At 42.8% G+C, this 23,258-nt stretch overlaps 1 pseudogene; it reads right to left on the bottom strand.

Annotated features, from left to right (window-relative positions):
• Positions 1 to 251: 251 nt before the first annotated feature.
• On the bottom strand, positions 252 to 689 carry LOC102849778 (annotated as a pseudogene).
• Between the last annotated feature and the right edge of the window lie 22,569 nt (positions 690 to 23,258).

The following is a 23,258-nucleotide window of genomic DNA, read 5'->3' as shown; positions in this document are numbered from 1 at the left end:
CTTTCAGCTTGAGAAGTGCTGAGCATGTTCTTCTCTTTTGTTTTTCTTATTAGGTCTTTGCACATTTTGTTACATAATACTTTGCTGTGTCTTCTCGAGGTACCCTTTGAAATTTTCCTTTTGCTTTAGCTTCTTTATGTTCAAAAGCAAATTTCAGAGACTCTTTAGAAATCTAGTTAGTTCTTTTTCTTTTTTTTTTTAAATAAAGGAAAAACATTTAATTAACCAACCTCCATGTAATGAACATAGTTTCAAGCCACCAGGATGTTGCCTTCCCCAACAACCTTAATCTTCTTAGCTCTTCTAATAATTTGACCTTCACCCTGACTGGTTGCTTTGGAAGCTTACCCTTCCCCAAAACTTTGTAGTAACCCAGTTGAACCAATGATGAGAGCAGCTCCGGTCTTGTTTTTTGCAGGATTTACTCTTGTCTCCTCACTGACCAGGGTTCACAATTTGTAAAGGTTGACAGTTGGGCAGATGCTCTGATTCCTTTTCAGGTGATACTATTTCATACTATCCTTTCCAGAATAACCTGGATGGCATTTGTCAAAGTTGATCCTGTGGTGATGCAAGCCACCAGCATTACCTTAGCTTCCAGGGTGCTTCCTTCAGTGCTTCCCAATGTGGCCGAGGCCATGGCTCATGTGACCTCTAAGTTTTCAACTCTTCCTCAGTCTTGATGACATTTCAGTCGCCTACACAAAAAAGAGCTTTTTCTTTTTAATGACCATTTATTTGCTTGCTTCTTGAATAAGGACCTTGATGTTCTGTCAGATCTTTTCTTGAAGTGGTTTTACATTCAGGTGGGATAAACTCATGGTCGTTTGGATGCTGGTGAATTTAGAATTTTTTTCAGCTTCAGTTTGGACTTGCATATGAGCAGTTGGTGATCCCTTCTACCTTTGACCCTCAATTTGATTCTTAGCGCTAATACTGAGCTTTTCCACCATCTCTTTCCAAACATGTAAGCAATTTTATTTCTATGTATTCCATTGTGTGAGGCTCATATATATGTTACACTGTTTTCAAATATTTGCAATAAATAAAGTTGATTTATAAAATTCTATCATGTGTTCACTGGTCTAATTTGTATCACCATAGCCTTATTTTCCAGCTACTAATTCTTTTTTGTTTCCAACTTTTACATGTTAACTACATGTTCAGTCAGGTGTGGTTTTTTTGTTTTTCTTTTAAAATATATACTATGCTCATGGATATTGTTGTGTGCCATCAAGTTGACTATGACTCAGTGACCTGATGAACAACAGCTCTGAGCCTTGTCCAATCCTGAGCCAACTTCCCCCACTCTAACACACCTGACTCGATAGCCTTTGTCACTGTGTCAGTTCATCTCATCCAGGGTCTTCACTCTTGTGCTGACCCTCTACACTTCTTCAGGACAGACCTCAATATTGTGAAAACCAGTTCTACAAAAAGACATCTATATGTTCAATGCAATTCCATTGCAGAAATTATGCCATTCTTCAGTGGGATGGAAAAGCCAGTTTCCAACTTTGGAACAGAAAGAGATCTTAAATAAGCAAAACGCTACTGAAAAAGTATACATTATCACTCCTTGATCTCAAAACCTACCACATAGTTATAGCAATCAAGACACCATGGTACTAGTACAGCAACAGACACATTGATCAGTAGGATAGAATTGAGAACCCAGAAATCAACCGATGGACAACTGATTTTGATAAGGAGATGAAATCAGTTGGGCAGGGAAACAACAACCTCTTAATGTTGTTAGATAGCTGAGGTTGGTTGAAATCTTCAGTTTCATCTTTGGCTTTAGTGGTTAGTATGTGTTTGAATAGTAGTGATTTCAGAAGGGCTTCCTTGCATGTGTTGTTATTACCCTGTCACGGACTGCACTGTACTTCAGGGCAGATGTTCTTTTTCATGATGAATGTGACACTATTACTCTTCAACATGTTATTGCTGATGACATAGTAGACTATACGATGACAGGATGAAAAAGGCCAGTACCAGTCCATTTTAATACCCCAGAACTCAGACTCACTGCTATAGAGTTGGTTCCGACTTGTAGTTTACCCTCCTCAGGGTTTCTGAGACTGGAAATCACATGGGAGGAGAGTGCCCCTCTCTCTCCCAAGGAGCCTCTTACAGATTAGAACTGCTGGAGAGGCATAGACTTCGAGTTAACGCAGCTTGCTCCCCATATGCTTAGGCTATCAATATTTGCTCCATTTCATTTTTTAAAAACGTTCATTTTTCCTGGATTCATATTTCATATGTTCCAATTTTTAATAAATGCCTGCAGCTAATTTCTCATTTTGCATCATGCCACATCAGCAAATGGAAGTCCTTTGTTGACTGAAAGATTTCCCCTCTATCCATACCATTTAGGTAGAGACTTATTTTGAGGAGACAGTTCCACATAATATTTTTTAGTACCTCACCTACAACTACATAGGACAGTGCTACCCTGCTTTTCATACGGCTTTGGTAGGCTAATCGTTTGGGAAGTGGCAGGCCTATTCTGCTTCTTAGCCTGAGTTGGTCTGGAAGGTCCTCGGAAACCTTCCCACCATGGGTGATGCTGCTAGTATTCGAAATACTGGTGGCATAACTGCCATCACAGCCTGCAGCCACCACAGGAGAGCAGACTGATGGGCAAGTGGTGATTGTTCACTGTAGAAACATGTTTCTTGACATTCAGAGGGGTCCTCTTGATTTGGAGTAGTTCTAAAGGATCTTTTTAACTTCATATACAAAACCTGGCATTCATTAATTTAGAAAAAAACAAGTACCTTTTGGGGATGGGAAATCAACTTTTTATTTTGTAATTATTTCCTGTGTGTATCGTTCATCAAGCTGTAAGCATCTCTGTGTCCTGCCCAGAATATGACACAGTGCCTACATTATGGTTTTGTGATCTGATAGAATAGAAGTTGATAATAGGTTATGTTAAGATAGCATGTAATTACAGATATGAACAAGATGCCAAACCATTGAGGAGTGAATTTATTCTTAAAAGTTCCAAGGGGAAATGTAGAAATAAGATACGAATTGTGGTTTGATTTCTGATTGGGAGGAACATAGCTGGAAGAGTAAGGCATTCTAGGCAAGGCTTACACAGAGCCTGTGCACATGCGAAGACCAGTGAGGAGACTATTGGAAATAATAAGATGACCAAGGCAGTAGTTGGAGGACAGCTTGGGAAAGGACCGCTGCGTGCATAGAATTCACTGTAGGCTGTGGAATGCATGTCAGCAAACTCAAGCTTTGTTAGCCAAAGCACAGTATGAGTAAACATTGGCCTATTATATGCCCTTCTCACTTGCAATAACTTGAGAATAAAGTTCCTAACAGGGTGTCAATAATTTTTGAGGAACACAAATCATACCCTTGTCTTAAGCAACTGGCTTCTTTGGGTTTTGGTTTTCTGTAATTCTCCCAGTACAGTCCCCAGATGAGGTGTGTCCACATCACCTGAAAATTTAGTAAAAATACAGCTTCCCAGTACCTAATACTGCCTTAAAACTCTAGGGACAGGACCTAGTGATCTTTTCGTGCGACCTCCAGGTGATTGTAATGCACATCCAAAGTGAAGAACCACTGGTCTTTGTAGTCATTATTCACGAGATAACAAGACCCAAATAAGAATGCATTCTTAGGATTTGGAGCAAGGTCACCACAGTGCTTTCTGAAATCAACTCAGTATATAAGGCGAAACAGATGTATGGGAAAATGTGTGGCCTACCAGGAATAATGCCATAATGGTAAAGGATCAGGCACGTTGGTGCTATTAATTGTGACTTAGTGTTTTATGTTTGCCAAATTTCTGCAGTGAACTTTTGAGAATTTTTAAATCAAAGTAAAATTTTTGTTAGAAAAATGAGTGTGAAATCTAGAAGAATAAAAAGATATTTAGGCCTTTCTGCAAACTTGGGTTTTTATTTCCAGATGGTGAGATCGACTTTGTATTTCATAAATAGAGAATAACAACTTTTAGACAGCTGTTACCTTTGAAAGTGTCAACTCTTGCTTGTTAGATGTTTTTGGTGGACCTGGTAATTATATTGATTTCTTTATGCACTTTCCAGTTTCTTTGGTGACCTTGCCAAGTGAAGAGGGTTTGCCCCGTCTCTGCTTTGAAGTAATTCCAGCAGTTCCCATTTAATGCTTATTAGGATGCTGTACTGACATTCAAATAATAAATTCACATAATAAATACTTAGGGGTTAGTAGAAAATTAACTCCTGCAGAGACTGCTCAAATCTTGGTAGGGCTAGGGTTCTGATCTGTAAATTTGGCTTCTAGATCTGGTGTCCTCAGGGAGCTCTCAGGCATCACTGCTGAGATCCTGAGCAGCCGACTAGTCAGCCTCTCCTTACCTGGAGATCAGAGAGCTGAAAATTCATTCTTTTAGAAATGTGTTATTTAAGGAACAAAAACTCCTTAAATAAAAGGACCCAGGCATCTTCAGTGTTTCCACCAACTGCTTCACAGAAGGAAGAGGGACAGTCTTTTTTCTCATCTGATTTACAACCTCAGACACCCAATGGAGGGTCAGTGAGTTTGATTCAACTGGATGAGAGTGGATGTAATGAGATTGGAAATGATGAGGGCAATTTTGCTTTGTTGTTGAGTGCTGTTGAGTCGAACTGTTAACAATAAACAGGACCATTAGGTTGAAATTGCCTGTTTTCTGTATTGCCTCCATTAGGTTATGAGCCTCACTAGAGAGCAGGACAGCGAGCTCTGGTGGCCTACTGGCAGGAAGCTGTACTGCAATCCTGAAGGCACATGGTTCGAGGCCACCAGCTGCTCCGCAGGAGAATAGGCACATTTCATCTGATTAACTGCCCCTGAAAGCCTGCCCACGGGTCAGCAATGGGTTGGTTCCAACTCTGGTACACGACAACAAGAGAGCAGGACATGCCACGGTGCTTCCACATCATGTTGTTAGGTGCCAGCAAGTCAGGTTCAGTTGACGCAGCAAACCTATGAACACTGTTCTGTCCTGTGCCATCCTCAAAATCTCTGACACACTTGAGCCTATTGCTGCAGTCACTGTTTCAGTCCACATAGTTGAGGATCTTCCTCTCTTTCACTGACCTTTCCAAGCCTCATATCTGTCTCCCAAGGAATAGCTTCTCCTAACAACATACCCAAAGTATGTGAGGTGATGCTTTATCATCTTTGCCTCTAAGGAGCATTCTGGTTGCATTTTCTCCAAGATATATCTGCCATGGCAGTCCATGAGTACTAAGTACTTTTCTCTAACACAACAGTTTAAAGGCATCAGTACTTATCTTTATTCATTGTCCTGCTATCAGCAGCATGTTGTTGATTGCCATCAAGTCAAGCATGACTCATAGCGACCCTATGAACAGAAGGCCTGAAGCCTTCCTAGAGCTATGTCATTTGTCAAAGTTCATAGAGGTTCCAGAGGCTTCTTGTTTAGGAAGTGGATGCCACTCCTGCTTCCAAACCTATCAAACTGGGAGTTGCACTAAACACTGAGTTACCACCATGAGTAACTGTTAGGGCATTTTTATACTTCAATGGCACAAGGTTCAGCATCACAGCAACCCCAGGTTACCTCAGTACAGCATATTGACAGAAGAGTGCTGTACCACTTAGAAGAATGTTCAATATAATAACAACTGACTTTTTAAATACAAAGGCCCTCCTTCCCAAGGTCTTGTTAACTCTAAAAACAATCAATATAGTATGTTATTGTTATGTGCCATTGAGTCACCTTGCGATGTATAGCAACACTATGTACAGCAGCTCTGAACTCTTCCCTGGCCTCCTGAGCCAGTCTTAACTAATTCTAACATACCAAGCCCCATTGTCCCAGTTACTGTATCTATCTACCTTATCCAGGGTCTTCCTCTCCTGTACTGTTCCTCCACCCTTCCGAGTATGATCTCTTCCTCCAAGGACTAGTCTCTCCTGTCCACATGCCCAAAGTATGTGAGATGGAGTTTCAAAATCCTAACCTCCAAGGAGAGACTTGGTTTCACCCTCTCCGAGACATACCTAATTGTTTTCTTGGCAGTCCATGGTATGTTAAAAGACAATAACCTGATTCAGGCACACTGTAGTCATTAAACATTATTGCTCCTCAGTAATTTAGAGAGGTCCCTGACTGCAGACTTTCCCAGTGTAGTATGTCTCCTGATTTCCTGACTGCTAGTACCAAGTGTGTTGACTGGATCTGAGTAAGATGAAATCATTGACAGTTTTAGGTTGAGATGCAGTCCATATTGAAAGCTGTAGTCTTTGATCTTCTGCTTGAAGTGCTTCAAGTCCTCATTTCTAGCAAGGTTGTGCCATCTGCATAGCAAAGATCATTGAAGTCTTCATCTTCCTCCAATCCTGATGCCACAGTTCTTCATAGAGTCTAGCTTCTTGAAAAATTTACTCGGTGTACAGATTGAATAGATACGGAGAAAGGGTACAACCCTGATGGACACTTCCTTTTAAACCATGTAGTAGTTGTCTCCTCTGTTCACACAAAAGCCTCGGTCTAGGTGGAGGTTTCATGATCACAGGCAAATGCTCCGGGATTTCCATTATTTTCAATGTTAGTCATATTTTATTATGATCTACACAGCCAGATAAATGCCTTTGTTGCTATTACGTACTATTGAGTAAGAACCTATCCTGAGCCAATCTCACTGTACTCAGACATGCCTGTCCCCTTTACCACAGTCACTGTCAGTCCATCTCATCCAGGATCTTCCTCTTTTGTGCTGTCCCTTCACTCTTTCAAGCATCATGTCCTCCAAGGACTGGCCCCTCCTCCTGGCAACATGCCTAAAGGATGTTGGATGGAGCTTTAAAATCCTTGCCTCCAAAGAGCATCCCAGTTTTATCTCCAAGGCAGACCTATTTGTTCTCTTGACAAATGTTTTTGCATAGTTAATAAAGAACAAATAGACAAATGTTGGTTGCTTTACTAACCCAAAGCAAATGACCCTCTGTTCATTCAGAGTCACCAGCCACTATGGGAGACAAAGATGAACAACAGCCTCCTTTCTTGGCATTTACAGCTTTGCAAAACCTGCTGAAGGGTTGGTTCTAACTAGACAACAATGAGTTGGCAGTTGTTTTTTGAGGTTAAGAAATCTAACACATGTGATCTTCTGGACCTGATACTTTAAGGAACATTCTGAGCGTTTTCATCATCTTGCTTTTGTGTGTTTAAAAGAGATAATCCTAGGGGAGCTCTGGTGGCCTAGTGGTAAGGAGCTGCAACTACAATCCCAGAGGTGCATGGTTCGAATCCACCAGATGCTCTGCCAGGGAAGGAGGGACAATCTCCTCCTGTACCAGTCAGATCTGATTTGACGGTACACTCACACAAAAATAATAAAATAAAAAAAGAGATAAACCTGAAATACAAAACACTATTTTGTTTCCTCTTTTGTTGAATATATAATTTGGCTTCTAAGAGCGTTTCACATTCCTGTAGAGATTACTAAAATTAACAAAAGAAAGGCGCACACTATCCATATCCTGAAGCTACAAGGGGATAAAAACGAAATTAAAAACCATTAAGCTATCTTAAGACTTGATGTAATTTGGTCAAATGAAAGCGAAAGAAATTGTCTCACTCTTATGCCGGGGCCTTTAAACTGGGCTCTTTGCCTCAGAATCCCAATTCTTCCCCAGAAGAGTTTTGCGTATAACTGAAAATTGCAGAATATGTGTGTTTAACTGAAAATTGCAGAATATGTGTGTTTAGAAGTTGTCAGAAGTCATATTCTTAGCTCTGGATTTGGATCTTTTCTGCTTTCAGCCAGGCAGACCGGACACTTCACTCCTGCCATTTTTGAAAGAGAATGTACACTGTTTCACATTCTTGGTTTTTTTCTAAATTTGAATTCTTAATCTGTTTTTTTTTTAATGTTTTTGTTCAAGTTAAAACCAATACAGTCAGAAAACAAAGCTCTGCTTAGCTTTTTTCAGTTTTTTCCTTGACTAAACTTTGTAGTTATTTCAGCTGAACTAATTTTGACTCAAAGCCTCCACATTGAGAGAGGATTTCTCAGCCCCACCCTGTTCCTCCTCTGTCCCCAGAGGAGTCATCCTGGATTGAATGTCCTTCATTTGCCCCTCCCTGCTCTTGCCACAACAGACTGTCCTTTGTGGAAGATATACTTAGATTCCTTTACCTTCTGGCTACTGTTTGAGAAGCTTTGGTAGGGGTGAGGACCATATTTATTCCTTGATGCTTCCTTTAGAGCTTAGGTTTGGCAGTGATTGTGTTCCTCCTCCAAATGCCATTCTGTGGGGTGGCTGCTTGCTTAAAGTTCCACATTTCTCAGAGTTGCAGAAATCCCTCCGCCCTTTTGCCTTGTAGCTCTTCCCACTTACGTTAATAATCCCTGCCCTCTGCTTTAACCCTGCTCATGCTTTTACATACAGTCTTTACCTTAAACTCTTACTATTTTTCTCACTGTATTACTGTATGCTGTCTGATCCTGATACAGCTCTTCATTTATATCTTTCACTGATCAAGTTCAGGACTCCAGATACAGTGCAATAAAATTATTGGTCCTGAGAAAAGTTTCACTGCCCATTTTTCTTTTTCACGTTGGCTACTGCTTACCTTGTTGGTGTCTTGTATTTGTGTGTGTGTGTGTGTGTGTATGTGCGTGCACGCCATCTTTACACATAATTCTTGAAATTGCTGTGTCCATAGATCTGGACAGACCACCAACACCCAGAAAGCAAAACCCTTGACTACAGAAACTCTTTTTGCTTAGCCTGTTTCCTTCTGTACATACATTATGCACAAAAATACATTGGTCCATGTATGTATCAGACAGTAGTGTCTAAACACTTAAATATATGCATTCCCTGAGAAAATTTTGAGGACCCCAGTGGTATAGTAATTAAGAATTAAGCCGCTAACTGAAAGGGCAGTGATTTGAACTCGTTATCTGCTCTGTGGAAGAAAGATGGAGCAACCCACATCCATAAAGATTACACCCTTGGAAACCCTGCCGGGTACTTCTCTCTGCCCTCTAAGATTGCTGCAAGTTGGAATCAGCTCTATGGGCAGTGATTGGGTTTGGGTTTGGGTTTGGTTGCAACTCTGGAAGAGAATGCTCACAATTGTTATTGTTGTTAAGTGTCATCAAGACATAGAAGTCTCGTAGCGACCCTATGAACAAAAGACCTGAACACTTGTATAACTTGCATCGTTTCTCCAAGTTTAGTTTCTGGAGGCAAGTTATTTCAGAAGTGGATGCCACTTCTGCTTCCAAGCTTGTTTAATTGGGGAGCTCCACCAAACACTGTCCACCATGGGTAGCCATTATTGCATTTGACACATCAGTGTCACAGTGCTCAGCATCACAGCAACCACGAGTTACCTCTGTACAGCAAATTGACAGACCAGTGCTATACCACTTAGAAGAATGTTTGGCCAAAAACAATTAAAACCAGGCCTGAGGCCCGCAGATTAAAATCACCCACCTTTGGCTTGGTAGCATCACTTTTTATCCGCTAGGCCAGCTGAGCGCTCTCGCTCAAGTTATACCAAATGGAAATTTTTTCCTACTCTGGAACTTACCTTGCTTCCCCCAGTAAAGACCTGCAGGTAAGGTGGTTGTTGGTAGTCATTAATTCTTCTCTCTCCCTGTGGCTATCCCAACAGTTGCCAAATTGTTGTCATTCTGCTCAAGTGTTTACCTTGCCTCCATCTCCACTGCTTCCACCTTCTCCAGAAGACCTTTTCTATACTCGTTGCTGCTGAGACAGAACTGACTCATAGCTGACTTTCCAGCTGATTTTCAGAGGCTGTAATGACATGAAAGAAGATTGTCCATCTTTCTCCCATGGAGCAGTTTGGGTATTCAAATGGTCTGCATTTGGGTTGGCGGTGCAACTCCTTCCCCACTAAACCTGCAGAGCTCCCTCTTCCTTATTCATTAAGGGTCCTTTTAGATTTAAGAGGTATAGAAAGTGACTCAGCTCTTGGCTCCATTGCCTGGACCAGAAAATGTCTTGTTGGCACTCTGCCAAACAGAATGGTAAAAAGGAACGAGAAACCATCCTCCCCTGCAAGGCTCAGCTTCCCTGTTAACATTCTTCCTGGTTGGGCTGACTCACACTGTCCCTAGAGCTCCTCAGGAATGATCTGTAGGCTATTTTTCGGGGTGGGGGGGATGGTAGGAATTATAGTTCTTAGAAATATATTGTGTTGGGGTTTAAGGCTCCAAGTGTTTCTTTGGGATCAATTTGTGAATAAAAAAGGAAGACACAGGATTGGACAGATGAAAGAATCCAACTGTGTTGTAGGCTTGGTAAGTTCCCAGTCTCTGAGAGCTCAAGAGTCATTCAATGTGGACTGCCTTGGCCACTTCAAAACCATGGTTGACCATGAAGGAACTGGCATTGGAGACTGACTGTTTACCACTTCTCCCCTGCATTTGAAGAATAAACTTCTTTAGAGGGGAATGTGGGCAGTATATCTCCATAGCTGCCAGAAGTGAGGTGCTTACTGTGCAAATGCAACTTTGAGACAGATTTCCTCACCAAGATTTTTAATCTGATTTCTGCTCCCTAAATCTCTCTTATTTAGAAATATTGGGAGCACATGGAATTCATTGTTAGAAGTACCAGGAGGTATAGAGAGCTCTGGTGGCCTAGTGGTAAGAAGCTGCACTGCAATCTTGAAGGCATGCAATTCGAATCTACCAGTTGCTCCATGAGAGAAGGATAGGCAATCTCCCCTGTAATTTACTGCTCCTGAAAACCTGCTGGAAAGTCAGCTATGGGTTAGTTCTGACTTGACAGTACTCAACAACAACAACATTGAATCTAGAGTATCTTTGAGCTTCATTGGCTTGAAGTCAGGGCAGAGGTCACTTGGCACGCTCTAGCAGGCAGTTGAGAACATTGATCCATGTAACTATTCATGCCAGCCCTCTATCCAGCTGTCTATGTGTACACCCACAGATTTTTCCTGGGATAAGGGCTGGGGAGATATCTGTAATGCCAGCAGCATTTCTGTTCTCACTGAAGTCATAGTCAGTCAGTGGGTTCTATGGATTGATGCCATCCTGCTAAAAGATACATCAAAGTCATAACCTCTAGTAGCTGTGAATGTAACCTTGTTGAAAAGAGGGTGTTTGAAGATATTACTAGTCAGTAGGTCATATTAGGGTTGGGAGAGTCTTGTTTTGGTACCAGTGATGTTCTTTTTAAAGAGATATACAGACACAGAGGCACAGTGAACATGTAAAGAAGAGGGCAGGGATTTATAAACCAAAGAACACAAAGGGTTAATGGTAACTACTAGAAAGTGAGAAATGTGGATGGAACACATTCTTCCTCAGAGTTCTCAGATGAGTTCACCTTCTAGCCTCCAGAAAGGTAGTTTGGTGGTGAAATGGTTAAGTGGTTGGCCGCTAACTGAAAGGGGAAACTCACCAGCAGCAGTTCTGGGGGACAGAAGACTTGCCTGTGTATTCCTATGAAGATTAAGCGTAATGAACTCTATGGGGGCAGTTCTGCCCTGTCCTAGAGTGCTGCTCCGAGTTGGGATCAACCCAGAAGCCAAAAAGCACCACTTGTAGAACTATGAGACACTACGTATTTGCTCTTTTAAACCATCCACTTTGTGGTATTTCTTTAAAGCAGCCCTAGAAATCTAATGCGTTGGAAATGGCATCATGGGGAGTATAGTGCCCTTCAACGTGACTCAGGCAGATGATTGAACGCACAGCAGGAGGCCTCAGCGTGTCAGTTCCCACTGGCTTCTAAGCCCGGAAGCCGGTGTCTGCAAGGAAAGCATAGAGAAGTCAGTCTATGAGGAAAAGGACTAGCCGTAAGGTCATGAACAGGGCAGGTGACAGCTGCTAGAGGAATGATTCACTCCTGGGTCCAAATGATGAGATAGGCATGGGGGCGCTAGGCGCATGGGGGCGCTAGGCCATGAGCTCTCTGGAAGTTCAGTTGCCCTAATTCCTGAGGTATATGGTCACAGGATGCAGTTGTTTTGTGTGAATTCAGAAGTAAGAGGTGAAGAAGCACAGACTAGCTGATGAAGAAGAGAGAACTAGTATGAGGTTATAGTGCCCATGACAGGAGAGGCACAGATTCAGATCCTGGGGTGAGTATTGGCTTCCTTTGGAGGAAGGGGTACACTACTTCTAAGTGTTCATCACCAGATGGGCTAACTCGGTGGCTCCTTCCTTTTTCCTCTGCGTTCTGTATACCCTACCAACCACGGGCTCTTCAATTAGAAACTGAGAAAACGTCTCCACCTCCAGACTACTGCTTCAGGAGGAAAACTAGATAAAGGAGTTGGCAGGGGCACTTGTATACCATGATGTTCAAAAAGAAAAAGTCACAGTGAATGAGGAAGAGGAAGACTAGTTTCTGAAATAGGCACGTATCTTGGAAGCTCACATTGGAGAGCTGTGATCCTTAGCTGAAGGATCTAACTCGACTGAAGAGAGCTGACAGGACTATAGGGAGCTGCTGCTTTCCCCCAAACCTCTGCTGTTTTGAAAGCTTGAGGAAAGTAAGGCAGTTCTGCAGTCTTCTTCAACCTTTGAATTGTGGTGTTGGGTCGAATAGTCCATGGACTACCAGAAGGACAAACAAATCTGTTTAGGAGGAAGTGTAACCAAGGTGAAACTGACTCACCTGTTTTGGATTTATTGAAGGGAGGCACCAGGTTATTAGAAAGAAATCATGCTTGGTAAAGTAAAAGGTTCAGAGGAAGACCCTCAAAGAGTTGGACTGATGCAATATTTACGGTGGAGGCTTGAGGATGGCAGAGATCGATGGTGAGGATGGTTGGGAAATGTTTTGACCTGTTGTTCCTAAGGTTAAAGAGTCACAGTCAGCCTAACAACAACATCCCCAGATAACTTCCCTTTTGATTTTCCTAAGTGATCTTCAGCTCAGATACCTAATCTGAGATTCAAAGCGTATTTCCAGAACTTGACCTCCATTTTCAAAACTTGCACCATTCAATATTCTGTCTGTAAATTCCCTAGAGGATTGCATTTCTTTTCCCTCCAGTTTTCTCACCTTGAGAAGTGCCTGGCCACTCTCCTCTTTGCTTCTCCAAGTCCAGGTTTTTGCATGTTTCATTCCAATACTTGGTCTTCTCAAACTGCCCTTTGAAATCTTCTATTCAGCATGCTTTCACGTTATAAATGGATGGCCGAATGAATGAAAAAGACACTTGATTTCCCCCCCCCCAAGTCCGTGGGATTTGGGGAGGCCCCAACAGCCCTACCCAGGCCAGCCACAATTAGTTTCTCTTGTTTCTTCTTGCCGGATAATAGGTCCCTAATAGCGAAACTTGGCTCTCACCCAGGAAGATACTGAGAAAAACAACCACTGGTGGATCTGACTTGGGCGGTGGCACTGGTAGCTTTGAGCTATGGGCCATTATGGTGCCCTAGGGAGAGAGAATGACTCTAGCAGCTTCTGTCTATATTGGCAAAGACTCTCCTTTCCCCAGGAAAAAGGCCCTGCTTGAATCAGTACATTCTGCTGTGCCAAGATTGTGGTCCAAGGTGAGGAATTGGCTGAGATAGTCAAGGGTTTTCCTAGATGATACCTTCCTGCTTCCTTCCCATTCTCCACCTTCCCCACCCTGGGCATCTTTCTGAATGAAGGTCAGGAAGGAGGTAGACATGGAATGTTTGGCACTATCTCTCACTGAACCCGCTGCAGCACTGTTTAGGCCATATCTAGTCAAGGAATCTGGAGGAAGATACCTTTCCTCATGGTCATTTTGTTATATTTTCCCTCAGCAAACCATTTCCCATGACTAAGAGGCATAGGCTGGCATATGGGAAAGAGCAAAGATTTTTGGACTTGAACAGATCTTTGTTCAGGCGTAGTTCTGCCACTTGAGGCCTTTGGGCAACACACTTATTAACCTCACCCAAGCCTTAGTTTTCATATCTGTAAAGTGAGTCAATGTGAAGGTGAAATGTGATCATACATGTGGAGTTCCTGTTTTAAAGGAGCAGTTTAATAAATGCTACATCATATAATTATAAACAGGCAGTGCAAGGTCTTTGGCCCCTTCGGGGATGAAGACCTTCAGGTTTAGAGAAAGATTCTGATAGCAGTCCCACACTAGCAATGTGGAATGAAAGCATAGTTTCCTGAACTGGTGCGCTAGGTCATTCAAGGGCTAGGGCTATGTCTTAGTTTTCGGGAAAGATGGATTTTTAAAGTTTCCATTCTGAGCATTTAATGCCACATTTAGTCTGGAATTTCAAAGGGAGAATGGCATCATCCCAGGGCCAGGGGCAGGACAGCTGGGAATCTGAGCAAGGCCTAGGGAAGGGTAGGCCTTGGGGAGCAGAGCTAGGCACTGTGTGAGCACATTCATCTCTTGGGGCTCCCTGCAGGGACCCATGCTGGGTCTTAGAAACCAGAGCCATTTGCCTGCTGGTAAGAAGGAATTCTGCAGCTCTGTACCATCTGCAGGGAACCAAGGAGCAGTAACCTTCGGAAATTCTGCATAACCTGCCTGGCTTTTCTGCTTATACATCCCATCTGAAGCTTCCCCTTCTTCTTTTTTTTTTTTTTATTTTAATGAAAGTTTACAGAGACTTTGGATTTCCATCCATTCAAAGTTGCACACTTTCCTCCCTGCCCACCCCTCCCCCTAGTTCTTTTTTTCTCTTTGAAAAGTTAAAAAAAAAAATTATTGTAATACACCCCTCCCCAACCCCCAGTACACTCCACTAAGCAGCTTTCATTCTGGACACTTGTCATGGCAATAATACCTAATCATATATTCCTCCTAAACGGTTCTCTCCCTCATCTGTTTCAATACAATATGTTGTTGTTGTTATGTGCCATCGAGTCGCCTGCGACTCATAGCGACCCCATGTACGACAGCCCTAAACTCCACTCTGTCCTGTGCCAATCTCACTGTCTCCGACACTCCCATCCCAATTACCCCAGTCACTGAATCAATCCACCTCATAGAGGGCCTTCCTCTCCTGCGCCGTCCCTCCACCCTCCCAAGCATGATGTCCCTCTCTAAGGACCGGTCTCTCCTCACAACACGTCCAAAGTATGTTAGATGGAGCCTCAGAATCCTTGCCTCCAAGGAGCCACCCGGTTTAACCCTTTCCAGGACAAATCTGTTTGTTTTCCTAGCAGTCCATGGTATTCTCAATACTCTTCTCCAGCACCACAGCTCAAAGGCATCAATTCTCCTTCTATCCTCCTTGGTCATTGTCCAACTCTCTGATGCATAACAAGTGATTGCGAAGACCATGGCCCGTATCAAACGCACCTTAGTCTCCAGAGAGACACCATTGCTCTTTAGTACTTTGGAGAGGTCCCTAACAGCAGACTTTCCCATGGCAATGTGCCTTTTAATTTCGTGGCTGCTGGTGCCAAGAGTGTTGACTATGGAGCCAAGCAAACTAAAGCTGTGTACAATCTCAATCTCTTCACCATCCATCCTGATGCTGCCAATTGGTCCAGTGGTGAGAATCTTTGTCTTCTTGACATTGAGCCTCAATCCATATTGTAGGCTGCAGTCAATGCAATATACATTAATTTATCTCTTAGTTTTCTCCAACTCCGATGTCAGTTCTGCTTTACACTATGCAGTATTTGTCCTTTTGTGACCGAGATATTTCACTCAGCATAATGTCCTCCAGGGTCACCGGTTTTGTATAATATTTCATGAGTTGTTTCTTTTTCAATGCAGTTTAGTTTTCCATTGTGTAACTAACTATACCACAGCTTTTCTATCCATTGGTTTGTTGATAGGCACTTGGGTTGTTTCCAACACTTTGCTATTGTGAACAAAGCTGCAATAAGCATGGGTATATGAAGCTGTTTCTTCTATTTAAGTTATTGAGTTTCTCAAGAAGACATTTCAGGCAAGAGGTATTTTTATTGCACAAGATTGTCCCTAGCTTTTCTGGACATTTAACTTAACCGGCCTCCACTCACTAAATACTTGTCACACTGACTCCCTCACTATTCATTTTCCAAACACACTTTTCATTTTGAGCAGTTGAACGTGCTTGTTCTTCCTCTTGGAATGTTCCTGGCCCTGTTTCTCATCAAATGAGATGCACATTCACGAAAGCCCTCCTCATGAGTCATGAAGCAGCTCCGATTCAGCAGTGTCCCTAAGCTTAGCATCACCCAGTGCAGTAGCTTGTGGTGTCACATTTCTTTGCCACGGATCTTCTTATGTAGCAGGCCACAAAACATTCCTAGTAGTGTATACTATCAACTTTAATAATAGAAATATAGATAATATAGTTGTAAATTTCTTAAGTGTAAAATTTATTAGATTATATGACTATAGGAGCTCCAGTAACCTAGTGGTAAGAAGCTGTGCCGCAATTCTAAAGGCACAGGGTTCAAATCCACCACCTGCTTTGTGGGAGAAGTATAGAACTCTCCTCCTGTGTAATTTTAAGCCTGTGAAAACCCGCTGGAGAGTCAGCTATGAGTCAGTTCTGACTCAATGGCACATAAGAACAGATGACTACAAGTAATGAAAGTGCTTTGTAAAGTGATTATACAATGAATTGCAACGTTATTTGGAGCAGGCCTTTTTTTACTTTTGTCTCTTTACCTTTACTATTCTAAAAAAAAATTATTGAAATAATAATCTGCAAGTACATATATATGTCAACACACAAGGTGAACAGAAGTGAGAAGACAGAACTGCCTCCAGGATAAAGGGAACTCAGCTGGCATAGTGGTAAGGAGCTGTGCTGTCAACACAAAGGCACTTGGTTTGAATCTACCAGCTGCTACGATGAATAAGATGGGCTATGTCCTCCCAGGCAATTTACTGCCACTGAAAACCTCTGGAGGGTCAACTATTAGTTTATTCCAACTTGATTGAGCATAATGCAACCACCACCTAGGAATATATAGGGGTTTATTTAACAAAGCATATTTTTACAGGTCTATTAATAAATGCAGCAAATATATCTCTGTGTATGGCAAAGCATACAGGGTCAAAGTTGTGAACTCCCTGAGGGGATGAGTTGCTGGACTTGGGACCTCAGACTATAGTCTCTGGGAACATCAAGGTCAATTTACATAGCATAGTTTACAAAGACAATGCTCTGCGGCCTACCTTGGTGAGTATACGGTGGGGGTTTTAAAAGCTTGTGAGTGGCCATGTAAGGTGCAACTATTTGTCTCTCCCTGTTGGGATCAAAGAAGACTGGAGAGGATCAAAGCCATGAAAACACTGCTTCAAGGGACTAATGATAATGGGACACGCCCCCCCCCCATCCCTCTGGTCGTGATGCTAAGGCCAAACTAGATGGTGTCTGCGTAGCACTGTCATCTGCTCAGGCATCACAATTGAAGGTCCTTCATGGAGTAGTATAAAAATGTGAAATCTCTGTAGATGTTCATTGAATTTAATAATAATAATAATAACAATAAATTTTTAAAAAAGTGAAACAAAATGAAAAATAATAGTAGTAATAGGGAAGTAACTGGGCTTCTTGTTAGGTGTCATCAAGCCAGCTTAGAGTGACCTTGCTATGGCTCTGAACCCTGCCCTATCCTGTGCCATCCTCACCATCTCAGACACACTTGAGCCCATTGTTACAGGCACCTGTCCATCTTAGTGAGGTTTACCTACCTGGTAAATAGACTGATGGAACCCCTGAAACTGTGGCCCTTAAACACTCTTAAAGCCTGGACTGGAACTCACTCTCCATCTCGACTTTCAGCCAAACAGCAGACAGGACTATAAAGTGGACACCACCAGGGAAGTATACAATTTTAGGATATCCAACCTTGTGAGATCAAAAAGGGCAGTATTTGTCTAGGGGTAAAGTCCAGACGGCAGTAAGAGATCCTAAAGAAAGATGAAGGGAAATAGTAAATGCAGGGAAGAAGTGGGACGAGTTCTGTTGCATTGTGGGGAGGGTTGTAGTCAATGTCATGAATCAAAAATGTGTATGAATTCTTGAATTAAAAACTGGTTTGCTCTGTAAACCTTTATCTTAACCATAAAAATTAATATCATTGATACAGGCTCACAATATTACTTACCAAAGTATTGTAGTAAGAACCCCAGAATATTGGACAACTTAGAAAAACACAAGCAGTAACAAAATCAGTAGCTTGTAGCCATGCAGACAAAGACATGTGATTCAAAGGCTTATTGTAATTGGATAATGATGACAGCGCTGACCTGAGTGTACCAACGAAAACCTAGACCCGCTGCTCAGGAGTTAATTCCTTGTGGCCCTCCATCAGGTTCCCGAGGATGTAAATGTTCACGGGAGAAGGCTGCCTCATTTTTCTTAAGGAGCAGTTGGTGAATTTGAACCACTGACTTTTTTATTAGCAGTTACTCTGTTAGTGCACTAAGCCACCAGGGCATTACAAATATGTTGATATTTGTAAACCAGAATGAGGAAAAAGTATTTTGGTTGTAACTAACTTACTTACTCATTGCCATCAATTCAAAACCAACCCACACATCCCAGTTTCCTCCTCCGTCCCTGCAGCTTCCAGCTCTGACCGCATAGGCATTGCTTCTATTAGGTAGGTTGGATTGTTGTTGTTGTTAAGAGTCATAGATGACTCATAAAAACCTTATGAACACTTTCGACCTGAAGACTGGTATAACTTTTTATTGTTTCTTCAAGTTCATAGTTTCCAGAGGCAAGCTATTTCAGAAATGGATGCCACTCCTGCTTCCAATAGGTTGGTTTAGGAGTTGATTTTCTTTCTTGCAGCTCCTAAAGGCTGAGGTCATGTCTTAGAAGCAGCTTTGCTCACAGTGCCTCCTATGTAACTTAAGCAAGCGGTGCTTCACGCAGGTCTCCACTGGGAACCCCTGCTACTTCCTCCACAGCACGGGGCTGACTTGCGGGCTCAAGGGAGGAACCACAGCCTGGGCTTCACTGCCACCTGGCGGGAGACACTGGGCTTGGGCTTTGCTTCTACGGAAAGAGCTGCTGGGCTCTGGGCCATCCCGCCCAGCAGCTTTGCTAATGAGGCCGTTTTCTGCTTCTCTCCTGGCAGGATCCAGGATGTTACATCTGTCCTCATAATGATTATTACCTTGACAACCGCTGTTTATGGTGCTATTTACAGTTTAAAGGCACTGTTATTCCATACATGCTATTTGCTCAATCAGCATTACAACTTTGTGAAGTTAACCGAATAAACGTTACCATTTTAGGAATGCCAAGGAAGAAAAGGGCTGGCAGTTTGCATTCTTAGAAATTATAGCCAGTAAACCCCTGTGAGGCAGTTTTACTTGGGTCCCTTTGAGTTGAATAAGATTCAAGGACACATAACAACATAGAAGAGGAAGAGAATGGAATCTCTCTCTTATCATTGTACTTGATGCCTGATGGTATAGTGTGTTATTGATGGGCTATTGCCTGAAAGGTTGGTAGTTCAAATCCACCAGCCACGCCATGGGAGAACAGTGAGGCAGTGTGATCCTGTTAATATTTACAGCCTCAGAAGCAGACTGATAGTTTTCTCTAGAAGTAGATTGCCACGCCTTTCTTCTGGCATGTGTAGGTGCTGTTGAGTCAGCTGTGACTCATAACGAGCAACACATCAAAACCCACCCCGTGCCACCCTCACACCTTCCACCATGCTCAAGCCTATTGAACAAAGTATTTGTTGAATACATGAATACCATCTCTGTTTATTTATTTTTCTTGTTGCCAAGAAACAGAACCTATGTCAATTTTGCACAGTACAGTATCGAGAGGCTGAGAATGATAATGCCAATAAGGTGAGGGTACCACTTGGAGCAGAGGACCTATACTGTATAAAAACAGGAGTGAGTCGGGACCACATAGGGCACACCCATTATTCGATAGCAGTTCTTGAGCTCAACTATTGTTAGGTGGCGGCTCCGTTTTTGAATTGGTGGGAATTGGCTCTCGCTTATAATAACCCTATGTACAACAGAGCTAACTGCTATCCCACACTGTGCCCCTTACCATCTGTGCTGTACTTAAGCCCATCGCCTTAGTTGCTGTGTCAGCTCATCTCCTGAGTAAATCTCTGGTCTACTTATCCAAGCATAATGTCTGTCTTTGGGCACTGGCTCCTCCTGCGCCTGATGAAGGTGAGCCAAGTTTCACTTTGCTTGGATCTAAGGTGCCCTCTGTCTGCACTTCTTCCGAGCAGATTTTTTTGTTCTTTTAACACTCAGTCCATGATGAGCACAGTATTCTTTGCCAGTATCACAATTCAAAGGCTTTGATTTTTCTCTAGTCTCCCTTAAGACTGTGTGATAATTTCAACTCACTCATTGTTATCAAATCGGAAGGGACTCATAGCCAAACATAGAATGGGTTTTTAGGGCTGTACATTTCCCGATTGGAGATTGCCCATATTTCTCCTGCAAAGGTGCTTATGGATTCAAACGGCCATGAGGTGCTACCTATGGCCATGAGGTGCAACTCCTACTGACTCTGCCACCAGAGCTGTCTATGTAACCTCAAACCTCTCTGGCCTATGCAGCTCTGGTGATATAGTCCATAAATGGAGTTGGACTTCTCTGGAGGTTTGAATCCACTGTCTGCTCCAGGTAGAAAGATGGACAATCTCTCCCCATGACCTTTACAGCTTTGGACCCAATGAAGGGCCAGATATGATGACTGGAGAGCAATGAGTTTGAGTTTTCCACCAGCCAGGGAATACTCATGTGGTTGAATTAACATTGAGAGCCACATCTTGAGAAACTGTAAGTCTCATCTATTCAAGAGTGAGGTCCAGGTGCAGTCAAAGTCACTCTCAGGTGTGGCTGTTGTTGTGTACCTTCAAGTCAAAATGGTCCACAGCTGATCCTCCAGCAGGTTTTCAGAGGCCATAAATCACACAGAAAGAGGCTGCCCGTATTTCTTGCATGGAGCAACTGGTGAATTCAAGCCACATACCTTTGGATTGGCAGTGCAGTTCCTTCCTTAAGCTACAAGTAAGCTTTATTTCTGTTTTCTCGTGCCTCTGTGTCATTTGGTCAAAGAGGCCTGGTGATCTAATGCATTACATGTTGGGCCGCTAACCAGAAAGGAGTTCAAATCCACCAGTTACACTTTAGGAGGAAAATGAGGCACTCTACCCTCATTAAAATTACAGCCCCAGGGACTTAGTGTAGCATCACAACCAGTCGGCATTGACTTAATGACAGAAGGTTTTGATTTTATGCCAGTTGGTTCTTGCAGCCCATCCTTTCCCAGATAATTCTGTCCTTTGTTTATTATGCTCCTCAGCCGGGTGCACCTACTTTCTGTTCACCCGAGTGCTCCATTGAGGGGTCAGGGTGGTGTCAATGCCCAGGAGCCATGCTGGCTCACCTTGTCTCCTAAAGTATCATGAGGTCTTCTTATAAAGGCTCCAAAGAGCACCTTCAGCTTCTCACCCTGTTCATTGCCCTCTTTGGGAAGGACTAAAACCCGTCCTTCCAACTGGGCAGAGGTCTGGCAGCATTTCTTTCTCCATGACTTACCTCTTATCTGCCCCTCTGTACCTTACTCACCTTCACGCCTTTTCTTGGCATTATGGATTACAGCCAATGGGCACTTGGAGAGAGTGTTTGCTACCTTTACTCATTGTGTACCAACCTTCACCTTGACAAGAAAAACTGTTAACTTTTAATATTTCACCTTACCTTGTTTAACCCTGCAAATTAAGTGGTAGCTTACTCGTTAGTAAATGATATTTCACTTAAACATAAAGTTAAATGACGTTACACTAACTGCACAAAGTAGGATAGTGATTGGCAGAGCCAGGAATTAGAATCTATGCCCTTTCTCATCGTTAAGATATAGATCAGGTATAGAAATGTCCTCTCCCCAAACATGTTTTTCTTTATGCATTCTGTATCTCACAGGATGCCTACCCTGCCCTCTGAGCTTGCTCAAGCTGGATATTTGAGAAAGTCTCCACCCTGCCCTCTCCCTGCCCTTCACCTCCTTAGCCTATACTTAGGTAGTCTTATCAGAGCTACTTTCAAAATATAGCTTACATTTATATACTCCACCCAGAGCCACTGTCTTAGTCCATGCCGCTGTTACCCTTGCTCTGGTATACCATTCATGGTCTGCTGTCTGGTCTCCTACTTCCACACCTGCCCCTATTCAGGTTTAATTGTTGTTGTGTTGTTGTTATGTGCCGTCGAGTTGCTTGCGACTCATAGTGACCCTATGTACAACAGCCCTAAACTCTGCTCTGTCCTGTGCTTGTTGTGTTGTTGTTATGTGCCGTCGAGTTGCTTGCGACTCATAGTGACCCTATGTACAACAGCCCTAAACTCTGCTCTGTCCTGTGCCAATCGCACTGTCTCCGACACTCCCATCCCGATTATCCCAGTCACTGAATCAATCCACCTCATAGAGGGCCTTCCTCTCCTGTGCTGTCCCTCCACCCTCCCAAGCATGATGTCCTTCTCCAAGGACCGGTCTCTCCTCACAACATGTCCAAAGTATGTTAGATGGAGCCTCAGAATCCTTGCCTCCAAGGAGCCACCCGGTTTAACCCTTTCCAGGATGAATCTGTTTGTTTTCCTAGCAGTCCATGGTATTCTCAATACTCTTCTCCAGCACCACAGCTCAAAGGCATCAATTCTCCTTCTATCCTCTTTGGTCATTGTCCAACTCTCTGATGCATAACAAGTGATTGCGAAGAGCATGGCCTGTATCAGGCGCACCTTAGTCTCCAGAGAGACACCATTGCTCTTCAGTACTTTGGAGAGGTCCCTAACAGCAGGCTTTCCCATAAATCAATTCCAACTCATTACGGCCATGTGGTCAGAATAACACTGAGCTCTATTGGTTTTTGTTTTGAATCGGGTTTTAATGGTAGACTGTTGGAAGCAGATCACAAAGCTTTTCTTTCTAGGTATCTCTGGGTAGACTAGAACCTCTAACCTTTGGGTTAGCAACAGAACATATTAACCATTTGTTAACCATTTAAACCATCTAGGGACTCCCCCTTTCAGTTCATACTCAGCACATAAATTTTCCATTATCAACTTTCATACATCCTGCTCTTAAGCACTGCGCACATAGTTCTGTATGTGGCACAATTTACCATATTTCAGAATATTCATGAGTGTGTTTCTCCCCACCATACTCTCTGCTCACCAATTTTCCCACTAGCCCCTGAGAATCTCTTTCCTGCCTCATCCAAACAGCTAGAGAGAGAGAAAGATCCTCCTCTTAGGAACTACAAACAAAGCAAGTAAGTCCTCAGCCATAAGCAAAGAGGAACTGTTGCTAGTCTAAACACAA

The sequence above is a fragment of the Elephantulus edwardii genome, unplaced genomic scaffold (assembly GCF_000299155.1).
Source record: "Elephantulus edwardii isolate Elephantulus edwardi_28Jun2011 unplaced genomic scaffold, EleEdw1.0 scaffold00109, whole genome shotgun sequence".
Classification (NCBI taxonomy): Eukaryota; Metazoa; Chordata; class Mammalia; order Macroscelidea; family Macroscelididae; genus Elephantulus; species Elephantulus edwardii.
The sequence above is the reverse complement of the archived record's forward strand: the minus strand, read 5'-3'. Positions and strand labels throughout refer to the sequence as shown.